Source organism: Calypte anna, chromosome 5 (assembly GCF_003957555.1).
Source record: "Calypte anna isolate BGI_N300 chromosome 5, bCalAnn1_v1.p, whole genome shotgun sequence".
NCBI classification, from domain to species: domain Eukaryota; kingdom Metazoa; phylum Chordata; class Aves; order Apodiformes; family Trochilidae; genus Calypte; species Calypte anna.
This window is the reverse complement of record NC_044250.1, coordinates 11,654,372-11,669,376: the sequence shown is the minus strand read 5'-3', so window position 1 is coordinate 11,669,376 and position 15,005 is coordinate 11,654,372. Positions and strand designations below refer to the sequence as shown.

Genomic DNA, 15,005 nt, shown 5'->3' with positions numbered 1-15,005 from the left:
GTCAGGCAGGCTTGTATTTGAGGTTTTTATCTTAAACTTGTGTCGTCTCTTCTGAAAATAATGTCCCTACTAATATTTAACAATTCCATCAATCTAGGCAGTTCCAAAAAGAAGCTTTTCTTTGAAGATTTGAGAGGGTACTGGAACTACGGTGAATCTGCCTGCTGCTTGGGCAGGCTTCCTTCCATTTGTGCCTTTCTTAGAGTCCAGGGCTGGATGCAGTGTGGGTCATCATGTGTGATATGTTACCCCCCAGCCAATGCCAACTGTAATTTCAAGTGCTCCTCACTAATCTCTCCTCCCTCATGCATTATTTCCTTGCGTAGCATTAGCAAACCACGTTCTGATCTACTGTTGCTTCATGGATTTAGAAAATAATCTATGGGCCCACAATGATGTAAAACATTAAATATTGTTTTAAGTATTGGAGGCGCCATCCTGCCTACACGGTACTTAGGGTGGGCAGCAGGCCAGCGTGCTTGCTGCCATGTGGCTGAGAAACAGAGCATGCCCCTCACAGGGAACAAAGCAAAGCCCAGGACAATAAGGCAAGAATGATGACAGACAGAAAAGGGCTGGTTTATGGCTGTGCTATTTGACCATAATATCAGCTTTGGAGCCTAGACTGTCTGGAGAGCTAAGAGTTTCTTTCTACACTCCTGCCTTACTGCCTGCACCTGCCCATCTGAGGGCAGGCAAGAATGAGAGGGCACTTTATGGATCTTCCAGGAGCTTGTTGGTTACTTACTGTACTATCTGATTAGGATTTGCCCTCAGGATTGCCAAATAGTACTGGGCTGAATGCAGTTCTCCTTGATTTAATTCCCTCTTTCTCTTTGCAACAGCAGGAAGCCTGTATGCACGTGCATGGGGACATGCATGTCACTGGCTTTACACTCTGGCTTTTAGATAAAAGCAAACTGTAGCCTGGCTGTGCCAGGTAACATAAACTGTTAGAAATAAGCACCTTGTCTCATTAGAAAAGCAGCCATCTCTTTTCCATTGAACTCAAACTCCTCATTAGCCTTGAAATACTTCTTGCTGTTCCCACCCCACAGGTTATACCTTATTTGGCCAAATCCATTAGTTCTTATTTCTAAAACCTGCTGTATCTCGGAGGGCATCTGAACTGATTACAGGTGTGACTAATATAGGTAAAGTACCTGACCTAGTTTCATGTGACTGGCACAGATTACTTGCTGAAGCTGCTTTCTTTTCTAAGTATTGGTGTGCAGTTTTGGAGGTTTTATAGGACACAGATGAAAGTCCTGAATTTTTCTCCTTAAATGCTTAATTCTGTGTTTGTTCAGACTCTTGGAGAGAGCTGCTGTAACTAGTAAAGTTGGAAGACAAAACAAATAAAAAGCAGCATTACAACTTAGCTAGGACCCCCTAAATGTAGAACTCTACTTTTTAAACTTGTCTGGTTAAATAAGATAGCAGGGATGTAAGCAATACTTTACATTTCTGGCTGTTCCTGCCCTTGCTGGCCAGCAGCAGGCATGAGTCTCCTGTCCTGTGCAGTGGGTCTCTAACCTGGACTATTAGTTCTGAGTGGCTCCAAGAGGCCGGAGAAAAGGGGGAGCTAAAGGAAGATGTTGCTGTAAGGCTGTGTATGTTGTCTGTAAATGGAGTCACTCCCCTCTTCTTCAGCTGAGCTGTGAATAATCAAAAGATCCAAGCCAGGTTGTTTCTGAAGATTCTCTCCCATTTAACTGCCCTTGCATACACTGTTTCAGCTTCTGCTGTGTTGGGAAAATGTGATAGCATCTAAAATTGAAAATTATGTGGGAAAGATGTGAGAATGTGCAAACTGGTGAAATTCTATGAGTAGAATGAGCTTGTAAATGGACTTAAGAAATTCTCATCAATCTAATTTTAATGTGGTTTAATTTTTTTCCCCTTGTAATGTCTTACTCATATGATATGAATGATATGAAGATACCTTGTCCCACCAACAAAATGAAGCATTGCTTTGGATGACTGGATTACTCACAGCAGAAAAATGGCTGTTATGTGCAAAGTTGCTGTGTTCTGCCAAGGTCAGTTTGTGGGGGCTGAGATGAAACTGTTTCCTAAACTGTGAAACTGATCCTGAGTACCCAGCCTGCTGGAATGCCTGGAGGTTTTATGGTTTCCTTCTCCTTTAAGCCTGCTAGCAAGGTATCTGCTAATGCAGGCACTCTCTTCATGCCTGCATTGCTCTTGTGAGGCTCACATTTAATAAAGAAAAGCACTGCTTTGTTTTAACTCTTAATTTTGATTTCTGGCTCTTTGTTTTCCTCCAGGAGCAACATTTATGGCAGCCTTTTTTGTAGATAACTAAGGCAAAAGTGACTTTGGGTTTTGGAAAAGATGAATGTAACAGACTCATATTTGGATATGTCAGCAAAACTGCAATAGGAATTGGAGGGCTTGGGGTTTTACTCAAATCTACTTTTTTAACACCTAGGAAAGTGTCAAGGTCAAGTGTCAAGGGCTGTTTAAAGGTCTCCTGTACTTAAGATAAATGAGAAAAAAAAAGTAGCAAAATGGGTTTTGAACTGGGGCTGAGGATCTGCAAACAGGCTTGCTCTTCTTACCAACTTAAGGGAAGTCCTAGGACCAGGCAGGTATCAGTGGTGCCTGAAGAAAGTGGAAAGATGACTCCTGAGGGTGCTTTCCAAAGCACCCAGTATCAGGCTGACTTTGCCCTCCACTCCCTCTGCAGTTCATAAGCTGCTGCTGCTCTGGCTCTGCTTGCCCAGTGCTCCTGCAGGTAACCACAACCTCAGCCACAGCTTCCAATTTCTGATGGCTCAGAATGGAACATGCTTTGGGAAAGTTCACTGTTAGACAGGCATCAAAGTGAAGGTGTCAGAGTGTTTTCTTTAACTGCTTAAAGTGATGCAGTTATAAACTGTATCTATTTATGGCCATGCTTTATGGAAGACTAATAGGATCAAGCTGATTAATAGCTTTATCTCTCTAGGTGCTGCTTATTATTGTTTTTCTCTATGTAATACAACCCCTAAGGTCATTTAATGCATCTCCCTGATGCTGACTGGGAATTAGCCTGTCTTAAATTCAGGGCTTGCAAGCAACTGTGGAGTTTAGTGCATGTTTTTAGGACAACACAACCCAATCTTAGGGCAGCTCTCTGTGTCCTCTGAGGCAGAGTGCCCCGAGGTGGCCATGCTGATGTGGGGTGTGAGTTGACTAAAGGGAGCCTGGATGGTGGAGGTGCTGGTCCTCCAAGGGAAAGACTCACCAGGGCTGTCTTGAATTGGTGGTGGTCTTTAATTGAGGTAAACCCATTCTTTGCCTATGAGGCAGATGAAGTTGTAAATAAGTGTTCAGGGTGAAGCAGATGAGTTGGACCCATATTATATTCCTAAGTCTTCACTTATCTGCCTTCTGATTTTTTTAAAAAATTATTATTCATTCATTTGTTGCCTGTGCTATATAAAACATTAATTCAGGGCTTGAAACCTAAGGGGACATCTGACTCTGGTATTTCAAGCCTTTCACAAATATAGCTGGCAGACTTGGATATTGGGAATCACTGGAAGCAGGACCTGAAGATTATGGTTCTATATAAGTACAGAAAATAGTACTAAATTTCAATCAGACTTAGAAAGAAACAATAATGAGCAGAAAATTCCTTCCCTCAGCTGAAGGAGTTGTGCCTTTCAGACCTGTAAAACAGACCTTGTCCAAACTCCCTGAACTTGCTTTAAACCACAGCTGATATCTCAAGTAGATCTCAGCTCCACTGTGTTTACTGTCTGAAAAGAAACACAATGCACTACAGCCTCACCCTAATTTTATCTGGATCAGCTGCCGCTACTCTGCAGCAGAAGCAAGAAAAAAACAAAATTAATATCTGAATAAACAGCCCATTAGTTTAATGACAACTGTTGTTCTTCATTTCAGAGTCCAGAAAGCAGCCCAGGCAGTGAGCTAATGAGAACACCAGAGCTGTGCAGACTTTGGGGAGGTGGGGGGTAGAGAAGAAAACAGAACAAACACTCGTTTTGTAGCTTGGAGCTAAGGGGATTCAGCCAAAGGTTAATTGCTTTCTACCCTAAAATGCTGTGAAGTGTTGCTGCATGGTGTCATACAGCTGCTTCGTTCCAGCCTAGGGGTGTCTGTTTCAGTGGTGGGTGGCATGAGCCAAGATCCTTTTCTTAACCGCACGGGGGTGTTGTGAGGTCTCTGGAGTTAAGACTCCCAAAAATCTGGTAGAGCTTGGCTGGTATTGTTTAGGATGTCATAGCACCATGGAAGCAGTGAGCAAAAATACCAATTGAGCAGCCTCGCTGTCTCCTTGCTTCTCTCTCACTGGCAAAAATGTGGAGGAGTGTGTGATAAATTCTTGATGGATGAGCCCTATGTAACTGGGAGAAGCTGGGAACTCAAGGAAAGGGGCAAATTCTATGGTCACCCACTGTGCAACAAGTATGTTTGTTGCCCTCGCTGTCAGTGGCCAACTGATTGCCCAATTCGGGGTCCTTGCTCAGAAATGCGGGTACTGAGCTCATGTGCAAACCAGCTTCTTCCCCTACCAACCTCCTTCCACTGCAGGCTTGAGGCTCTACAGGGGATAGCTATATTCAGCCTAAGCAAGTGGTGAGAAAGATCAAAACATTTTGAACAAAGTGATCAAGGGCACTAACAGGCTGTGGGGGAGACCTGAGACTAACTCCAACATACTTAATGAATACACATCTTAACTCTTTCACATGTAGGGTGTAAATTCATTACCTGCTTCTCCTTGGTAGTTCTAAGACCTTCTGCAATTGGATTCTGGTGATTTAGCAGCAGCTGATATGGACCCAGGATGAGAAAACTTCCAGGTTTGGTCCATGCTGAAAAATATATCAAAGGAACAATGATTTGATTAGTAAAACAAACATTTATAGCTCAGAACATTGTGCCTGAATTTCAATTAAGCTACAAAGCTACCCGGGTAGAGAGGATGCAATGTAGCAGTCCTTGTGTGAAAGGATTCTGAACTCCCCCTGCCCTTGCTGAGTAGGTGGGAGCCCCTTGGTGTTTGCTGTGGCAGTGAAAAAGAGAGTTGGTAGAAATGCTCTGCTTTAGAATGGCTGAGACACTGTGTGCAGTGGTGGCTTTTCCCTTGAATGCAGGTGTATCTGTGGAAGGTACTTTCTTTTAAAGTCTGTGAAATCTTTATGTTCTCTCCTGGCTCCTGTCTCATCAGGATAACATCACTGGAAACTGTTTTGCATGAAGTTCAATGTAGGCATCCTGTTCACTCATGTTTCTGATAACGTGATGGAACACCATATCTGATTTCCTAGATATTGTAACCTTTAACTCTACCAAGTATGTTGTAGTAAGAGGGCTTGGACTGTTCATATGGCTGTTAAAACTGGTAACAGATATTGCTTTGAAGAATAAGCTTTCTGCCATGAAAAACCTATCCTTGTTGCCTCTTTGTTGAAGCTCTGTCTTGGACAAAGGAGTATCATAGTGAAATTCTCCTTTAATTCTAGCTTGGTCAGTGTAAAAACATAGCTGTCTGTTCTTGATCTTACTAATGCTTTTTGGATGAAACTCAGTGTTATACAAAAATGACCTATCTTATTTCTGTATTCCTCATGCCTGAGCAAGCATGTGCTCATTTGATGTTGGAGCTTGACTGTTGTTAATGCCCAGATCAGGTAAGGCAGAGTTGTTTCCTTTGTGATTCTGATACTGAATGACAGGACAGTCTGAGAAAGCCCTGGAGCTTTTATTATTGTCTCTTCCTCTCTCAGTCATGTGTGCATGGCTCACCCTGCACTGCTGTGCACTCAGTCAGCTGCAAAAAGGCAAAGGGTAGGATCACACCACAGTTCCAGATAATCAAGCTTTTTCCAGACTTAATCTCCCTCAGTAAGGAGAAGATGCAGGCACAGGTGTGCTCTGTGCTCTCATTTCCCTTCCATGTGGGATCCCTCCCTCTTTTTCTGAACAGGCCCCTGTTGGTTTGCTTCTAGAGAATAGTCTTAAGTTGCATGGTGTGCTCACAGCTAAGGATCAAATTTGGAGCACAAACAGCCCTAAGGGGTTTGGTAGGCTGGACAAACTGCCACCAGTAAATTCACTGCTTACCTGACAGCACTATGCCTTGAAGCCAATGGTATGCTTTTCTATTTTATTTCTTTTCTATTCTATGCTTGTCTAGACTTTTCAATTTCATTAGAAATTAATCTTTCCTTGGTTTTTCTCGTTTATTTTTTGTTGGGTTTTTTCCCCCAGTTGATAAGAGTGTTAATTTTCTGAAAACGTGCTTTCAACTGTCAGACTAATTTATGCTGGAAGTAATTGGAACCACCTAATGAAAATCATAGTGGAATGTTTCTATGAACTGCAATGTTCTCCAAGTCACTGGTCTCTTCCATTTGATAATTGTCATAACAGCAGTTAAGTAATCTGCCTTCTCCCCTTCTGTGTGTGTTGAGGCTTCCCCCAACACTTCCATAAGGTTCACTGAATACCATATTGTGCTTTATGAAGGGATCTTCAGCCTTTTGGAGGGTTGGGATGATGAGCTGTTAGTGAGCATATTGTTGCCATGTACAATCTAGGCTAGGAAGTTCTTACCCTACATGGTGGGTACTGCAGACCCTGTTCTAGCTCTCTGGGCATCTGCCTCTGCCTGAGCCTGTTCCCTGCACCTGAGGGTTTTTTGTGATCTGCTGGCAAGTGTGTGAGTGTGTGGTGTGTCCCAGTTACTTCAGGAAGGTCCATGATCCTAAATCATCCAAGTAGTCATCCTGGAGTTGCCTGTTAGGGCTGTGTCCAGAACAACCTTTGCACTACTTCCTTCTCCAAGACCTTGGAGTCTCTCAAATATCCATCAGATCTTCCAAGCAGGTGGAAGACTCTGAAGTAGTTGGGTTTAACATGGGTTTACCAGGCAATGAGGCCAAGTCCCTCTACCACCAGCAAGCATAACTGCAATGTCTGGGGAAGAGCAAGAGCTGAACAGCAGATGTGCAGCCTGCGTTAAGCTGCAAACCCCTGCTCTTTCCAAAACAAAAGTTCTAGGGCAGACCTAACTCTGTGGGACTGCTTACAGCACCAGTCCTTCAAAGACTAATAAGTGGTGTTGCTTGTTGTTAGCTCAACGGTCTGTGCAGGCTGCATCCTTGAGCTCCTATGGCTGTCCTCTCTCTGCCAGAAACACTGTGGAGATAGGGCTTCCAAAAAAAAAAAAAAGTGACTGCTCCTTTCAGAGGTGTGAAATTGGGCTTTAGTATTCCTTCTTTGTGTGGTTGGTGTGTCCCTGAGTGGTACAGACATTGCTGGCCTCCCAGTCCATTCTTGAGGCAGCTGAAGCAAGGCTGAGAGGTTGGTCAAATGGACTCCTTGTCTGCAGGATCACACTCTTGAAGGAAACAGGAGCCCTGTCACATCCTTAATAGACAAACCAACTTTGCCTGTAGGTGCCTGCACAAACAAACCAACCAACCAACCAACCAACCAACCACCTGATGTAGGTCTAAGGTTTTTAAACAGTCACTGTACTGAAGAACTTCCATGGGGCAGACTTCTTTATGTTACAGGTTCCTGTCCCAGAAAGCTTTTTAAGCCCTCAGAGCTGGAGGGTATTTGGGCAGCTATAGCATAGCCTGTTCTCAGCAAGAGCTTCTGTTCCATGTTCAGTCCAGAACATGGAGCAAGGCTCTTAGCCCATCTATATGAGAATAGCTGTAATGCTATGAATTATTTCTTGTGGAAACTTTAGCTATTGTGCTCAGTGGGCTTAAAGGAGCTTTTTAAGTCTGCTTTTAATGTATTTATGTTGGTGGGGATTCTGAGTGGAATTACACACCCAGGCTTTCAAATAACTGCTGTAAATACACAGATCCACTCTAGTCTCTTACATCACAGTGGCAGCTGCTGCAGTGTTACAGAAGCTTCATGGCTTTGACTGCATCTTATTAGTTCAGCACACTATTAATATCCCAGCAGCTTTTTGTATTAGTTTCCACACTTAATATTGGCTCTTTTTCCCTCTTACCCCCAGTGCTCCCCCTTAGCCACCACCCCCTACTCCTCCCCCCTCTCCTCATCATGCTTAAACTAGATTCACCTTGGGGCTGTTTCATTAAAGATGTCCTTGCTGCCCACACCAAACAGGGGAACCAGACTGGAAGCAAAACAATTGTGCAAACAGTCACCAGGTATATTTAGTGGCAGTGTCATCTGACATGCATTTATTGCTCAGAACTAGCATCTTTCTGCTTCCATGTGGAGTATTTGTTGTGCTGGCAAAATCTTCCAAAAGAAACAGCTGCTGATTGGCTCTTCTTGTCTATTTGGGGAAGGATCTGTCCTTAAATACTTTGTTATTCTGCTTGCTAAAAATGGCAGCAAGCACTTGGCACTATCAGGATGGACATGAAATTTTAGTGAGATGTGTTGGATGCACCAAGACCTGGTGAATCTTTGTCTTCCCCAGAGAAAACTCTGCACAAGCACCAGGAAGCAGAATAGTAGGGTGTAAGTTCATCTTAAGCATCTCACTGCATGGGACTCTAAAATGCAAATTAAAATCTTCCTCTGGAAGGTCTTAAAACTAAATACCACATTATTGTGGCTACAAGACTGAGGTGTATTTCTGCTACTATTAATTTTTGATGTACAGAAATTCCATCCCAAATGGCAGCAAAAGACTCCTCTGCCTGAGAAACTGTATCTCAATAAAGTGGGGAGTAGAGGTTGTCTTCTGAGCAGAGACTGGGAGCCAACTTGTCTAATAACCAGAAATGGGGCAGGAAGGAAATCTCCATCAAGAATTTGGCATGACTTCCCAACCCCCAAGTGAGTAAACCATCTGGCTGACAGCTAACTCTGAGTGAGGTGCAGGGCCTAGGCTGGGCCACTTGTCAAGGAGAACAGAAGTATTTTACCACTTAGGTTGAGGGTAAGCACTCATAAGGTCAGAAAAACATGACATCCAAGCATCTGGCAGAGTCCTGAGGGGTAGGTTTTACCTTGGAGCCCTCTTGTTGTGACACCTTGCATGAAGGATTTCGTGTCGTATCACCTTGAAACAGAGGCTGGCTTAGGGCACTCTGAGGGGCTAGGACACTAAAATACCTTTCTGCCCAAAATAGTTTGAATTAGTTGATCTTCATGGCATACTGCCAGCTTTCAAGGAGAACTGTGGTGGCCTGGATGCTGGTTGGCAGGCTGGGCTCAGTGATAGGAAGTTATTAATAGTTGCTTTTCCATGGAAAGAATGAGTTTGGCTGAGATGTGATGCAAAGTTGCTAGCTGGTACAGCAAGCTAATGCTGGACATTTTGTTTATTAACATTTGGATGAGCAAGTTGTGCCCTATGGAGAGCTTTGAGCCTCATGGCCTGAGGTCTCCTGATATTGGCCTTTGAATCCAAGTTCTGTACTCAGGAAATACAGGTGAAGGTCTGAGGAAAAGAGGCTGCCAGCTCTTGGTCAGCCCCAGGGGCTGGTGAGTGTTTCTGCTGTTCCTCTAAATATAGGTTCCCTCAAGTTCCCTTCTGCTCCAGTTCTCACCTGTATGAGTCAGATCTCTGTCCCTGAAGCAGCTTGATTTAAGGACAGAGAAGCACGGAAGATGCTTTTCCACACAATCAAACTTTAGTAAAGAAATATTATCTAAAAAACCTAAATGAAAACATAACCACTACAGAACAGAAAGGGGAGATTTGGGGATGAAAGAGAAGTTTCCCTCTTAAGTGGAAGGGCAGTGAGGAACTACAGCAAGACTCTGGCTTAATTCAGCATGGTCTCCAAGACAAGCCTTGTTTTATTGGGTCTTGCATTATACATCACCTCTGGTGTTTCTAAGGGATCTGGTACCTCTCAGAATAACTCCCTGAATCAAGCTATGTCCTCTTTCTCATCTTAAAGTTGATGCTTCCGATTGTTCTGCTTAGACAGAAAAGGAGGGGTAATGAACAGGAGCTGATGCAATACCTATTCTTCTTAAAAATAGTTCTTTATAAAGCCATTCTTGTCCTGACTCTTGCAAAGAAACTATTTCCTTGGTGTTTGTTGCTGATCTGTGTCCTTACTGGTTTGATTTCTGCCCTGGAAAACAGGTGTAGAGATTCTATAAGTAGCAAAAACTCTAATGCATGCAGTGAGTTCCTCGCAAACTTTAAATTACAGTTTTCCTTCCTGTGCCACAACCTCACGTCCCTGACCTGCAACTGCAGCATATTTTCTGTGACTAACAGCTGTAATTCCCTAATTATCATGCTCTGTTCTCCTGCTGTGCTGTAGCTTTTGTTACCAAGGAAGCAAACCAAGTTTCCTCATTCCTGTCCCTGCTCTATATACTTCCAACTGTTTTAAATCCACCATTTGATGCAGCCTGTAAAGACAAATTACTATCTCTTGTTTCAAATATTCAGAGGCTCCAGAAGATATTATGTATCCACATGCTAGGGAGGAGGAGGGCAAATTGAATCTTCCTGGCCTTTCTTTCAGTGAAGGCAGCTGGTCCAAAAGTATTGCTAAGTTAGAAAAAGTACCTTTATTAGCTGCAATCATCGTGTGCAGAGTGCTGAACTAAAAGTGATCTTAAATACTTGGTCCAAATAAATGGTACACCTGTAAAGTGACTGACAAAATTTCTCCAAAACCCTGGAAAACGCAGGCACGTGTTAAACTCCAGCAGCAGGCTGTATGTATGTGGGGCTATTGGGATACAGCCTCATTGTTTGAGGATAACTTAATGGCAATTGGGCCAATGGGTCGTTTTCTTTTTGCTTTCTGTTTCTGAGGCTGGGGCCAAGTGTAAGTTCCACCACAGCAGTCCTGGTGCTCATCTAAGCTCAATACAAATAAGGCTCTTACTCTAGGCTTGGTTTGCTACTAGCATCAGGAGAGGTTAAGACAAGAGAAAGCAGAGTATCTGCCTGCTATGCTGGTGTGTGCCCCAGGGAGCAGGGAGATGTTGTGTGATCAGGCTCTGATCCCAAGCTCTGCTCTTAGCTGGTGGGACTCACGTCCTGCAGCATTCCTGCTAAGGCACACTCAAACTGTGGCACTCAAACTGGGGCTACACAGAGAAGGGAGCTGACCCTGTCATCCCTGGGCATCTGCTGTGCCACAGCAGAAGCACAGACTGAGTTGCCTGGGGCTACCTCTGACTTGATTCTGTGGAGCTTCTGGGGTGGCAGAGTGTGTAACTGGTTCTCCTAAAAGGGGAGAGAGGATGTAGTGGAAATCAGCTTGCTTAGATGAATTGCTTTACTTGGGAAAGAACATGCATACCTGGCAAATAAAATAAAGCTTTGACCAGAGAGTTGTGAATTAAGTCAGGCAATCTGAACTCCAAACTTCAGAGGGATGTTTGGTAAGGTATCAAAGCTTATGTTTTTTGTTTGGCCTGTTTATTTTTTCCCCCAACCAAACACTTTGGAGCCACTGAAATTAGGCATTGTTCTTAAACAGTTGGTACAAAATGTCAGTCTCTAACTTCTTCAGCCTTCTAGTGCTGTGGTATCCAACTGTGATGTCCAATGTGCAGTGCTGTGCATGGCTGACACTCTACAGCATTGCTCACTGGTATTGCTGAGTGTTACAGGGATAAATGAGTTGGGAAAGGCAACAGATTGGTCTTTGATTATGCCAATGCTATGGCTGTTACTTGGTTGTATAGTTAAAAGTGATGAGTAGAGGAAAAGGCTGCATCTGAGTGGATGCTGCCTTCTCAGCTCTACTACCAGGTGCGATGTGCTTTGCTTTTGCTTGTTGTTAATCGCACCAGTGTAAGAACAGCAAGTAGCTCTAAAACTTGTACTGCAACAGCATCCCCTAATGTACAGTGGGGTTTGGTGGGGTGTTTTGCTGTCAGAGATCAGATTGTGAGTATCTGTACAGTGTGCAGACAAGTTATTTAAAGTCAAGCATCCAACAGGGTAAAGGGTCCAATAGTAAAGTCACAAAGTAAATGTATATTAAAACCCCAAACCTACTGCGTTTATGGTGTGAATACTTGCATGGTAAGGATCTATCGAAGGGATATAGTGGTGGGACACGTGGCAGAAGATGCAGGTGTGAGTCATGGGGTGGAGCTGTGTGTGGGGCATGGGGATCTGGGTAAGTGTGCAGTGGGCACGTGTTGTGTCGTATACAGCCACATGATTCTGTGTTCAGGTGACTGGTGTTGTGTGGTGTGTACTCGTGACTCGTGTGTGTGTGTCTGTTGGCACATGGATGGGGAGCATGATGCATGTGCTATATGGTATGCAGCATCTATCTGTGGTACCTTGTCACCTCTATGCAGCGTGTCTCTTGTGGTGCACATATGTGGCATCACAAGTGTGGGATGTTGGTGTGCAGCATCACATCTGGTACCAGGTGCAGCACATGTGGTGTCCCATCACACACGTGCAGCAGCAGTGGCATAGGTGTGGTGTAGCAAATGTTGAGGAGCATGTGTGCAATGCAGGGTTGTGTGTGGGACATACTCACAAGTGTGTTGTGGTAACAGTGTGCAGCAGCTGTGGGTGTTGTGCAGCCACCACAGGTGGTGTGGGACACACACAGTGCACGACCCCGCTCTTTGTGGCTCACCTGTGCATTGCACAAGTAGCACACAGGTCCTGTCCTCCCCTGGGTGTCACCAGCAGGGTTTGTATCCCAGGAGTGTAGCTATTCTGTTTTTCACACATGATCTGCAGGAGTGGGTTTTGCCTCCCGTGGGTGTTGTGCAGGAGGTGTTTTGTGTCTCAAGTGTGGTGTGCACGTGGGGCATACACAAGTGTTTGGTGTCTCACAGCTGCAAGCACGTGAAGAAGCTCCCCTGGGTGTCACTGAGGTTCTCCCCCACAGCTGCCCTCCAGCCTGCTCTGGGGGATCACATCCCCCTTCCTCCTGCCTGGCACGTGTGTTGTCAGCCCCGGCTGCAGCTGTCTGGGGATGAAGCCCCTGCTGGGGTGCCGGCCAGTCTGGCTGCTGTGCAACAGGAGACTGCCTGCAGTCCTGCTGCTGTTTTCCAAGGCTGGAAGGTTTTGTGTGCCCCACTATCCCCCGCCACACCGTGCTGTCAAGGGAGGTGGGGGTAATGCTTTCTCTGTGCACTGCAAAAGGTTTTTACTACAGCAAGACTTACCCTGTCACTCACAGTCCCAAAGGTGCAGGGGCAGACTTTGCAGCAGCTCCATCACAGCAGGGGGAATGCTGAGGGTGCAGGAACCTGTCTGAGCTTGGTGGGACAGAACTGTAGCTCCTGGAGCCAAGCCTTCTGCTTTTTGTCCTCAGAGCAGCACATCTGCAAAAACCGAAATCCGAAGTGAAGTTAATGGTTACAGACCTGCAGCAATATGGTTTTGTAGCTATTTATCTCAGGGTACAGTCACTCTACTAGCCATGAGGAAAAGTCTTGAAAGCATCTAAAGGAATCAAAAAGTTGCTGTGGCTTTGACTCTGGAACTGCTTGGATGCTTTTGACTATTTATATGTTCCTATGTGGTAACAGTCAATCCAAATATGGATCAGCAAGACAAGCTACGTGGTAGCAATTTTCTTCCCTCCTTCGTAGGTCTTCCAATGTTTCACCAGAAAAAGCCAATTTGGGCTCTGGGTACAGGCAGAGAGGTTCCCTACAGGAAAACTCCTTACACAGAGACTGAGGGCTCAGTTGGTGCCTGAAAAATGAGTCACATGTTAGGAAAGCTGCAAAACTTTGACCTAACAGCCACTGCATCTTCTGCACCCATTTAAAGCACTGTGGTTCTTCCTCAGCTGGCAGGTCAGTCAGGCATTTTTTTTTTTTTTATATGTATGTTCAAGTGTATAGATGCTATGTATGTGTCTATATATATGTACACACGCAGAGTATGCCACCTAAGTACATATACACTTATTTACCTGTGTATACATGCATGTCTATATATAGACAAATGAAGATAGGCATGTGCTTGACTAAGAAAAGACATTTGGAGTGGTCAGTTACCAAAAAATCACTTGATTAGCCTGTTCAGCCATGGTCTGCAATCCTGTGCCTCTCATAGTCCCAGCTAATAATTTAAAATGAGTGCTCAAGCTAAGGGACTGCAGCAAACTACCTACCCCCAAGGGCTTGTTGGAGACCCCTTTCCACCTCAGCAGCTGAAATGGGGGCCAGCAGACATTTCAAAGCCCCCATATCGCAATTTTTAAACAAGAAACAAAATGAGACTGGTGGGGAAGACAGCAGGAGTGGGGACAGCTGCGTTTCCAGAGTTGTGATGGTTCTCAGTGGCAGGTGAGGTTTCCAACTTCTACTCTGGGGCAAGAATTCATGGTGCCAGGCTCAACCACCTCTAAGCAGGGTCAATGCCCCATCCTTTCTTCTGGAGGTTTGCCCCATCCCAACATCATCTTTCCCCTAACCCAGTCCCAGGTTCTCAGCTCCCAGTAGAGACACAACCTCAGGTCAGCTGCTGTGCATTTTTAGTTGAAGTGTATTGCACACCTTCTGAAATGGCTACAGTTCATATATATATAAGATCACATTATATTTAGATATTACATATAAATAAGTATATATGTATCTATACGCACAAGTGTGTATATATATATACGTATAGACATACCAAAAGCTTTATAAAGTATCTTTTATGTAATTTCCTGAGCTGTACAACAGCACATGGCATAACCAAGTGACCATCTAACAGTGCCCAGGCAATCCTGTCACCCATGTATGAGTGCACCAACATGTCACCAAAACAAAGGTAACTGAAAAACCAGATGCAAATGGGGCAGGATAGGCTCGTGCTCACCCCAGCTATGCTTGTTAGCCTGCTCCTTGGAAGTGGAAGCAGAGGGCAAGTTACTTTGCAACATATGTTTTTTCATGAGAGGAAAGCATTCAAAATTTACAAGACAGTTCTCTAGCTGTAACAGGAGCTTGTACTGTACATGCTTCTTAAGGTGCCTTGTTACTGGGCTCATGCTATAGAGACCTCACTGTTATCTGCAAAGACTTTTTCTCTCTGGGCATTTTCTGCACCAAGCTTTGCATTCCTC

General features: G+C 44.4%; 1 long non-coding RNA gene across 1 annotated transcript in view; it reads left to right on the top strand.

Moving 5' to 3' along the window:
• The window catches only part of LOC115598369, a 34,203-nt gene extending 20,453 nt beyond the window's left edge, over window positions 1-13,750 (top strand). The window contains exon 3 of the long non-coding RNA XR_003987600.1: window positions 13,537-13,750. This is a non-coding gene — a long non-coding RNA (uncharacterized LOC115598369). The remainder of the gene's footprint in view (window positions 1-13,536) is intronic.
• The last annotated feature ends 1,255 nt before the right edge of the window (window positions 13,751-15,005 follow it).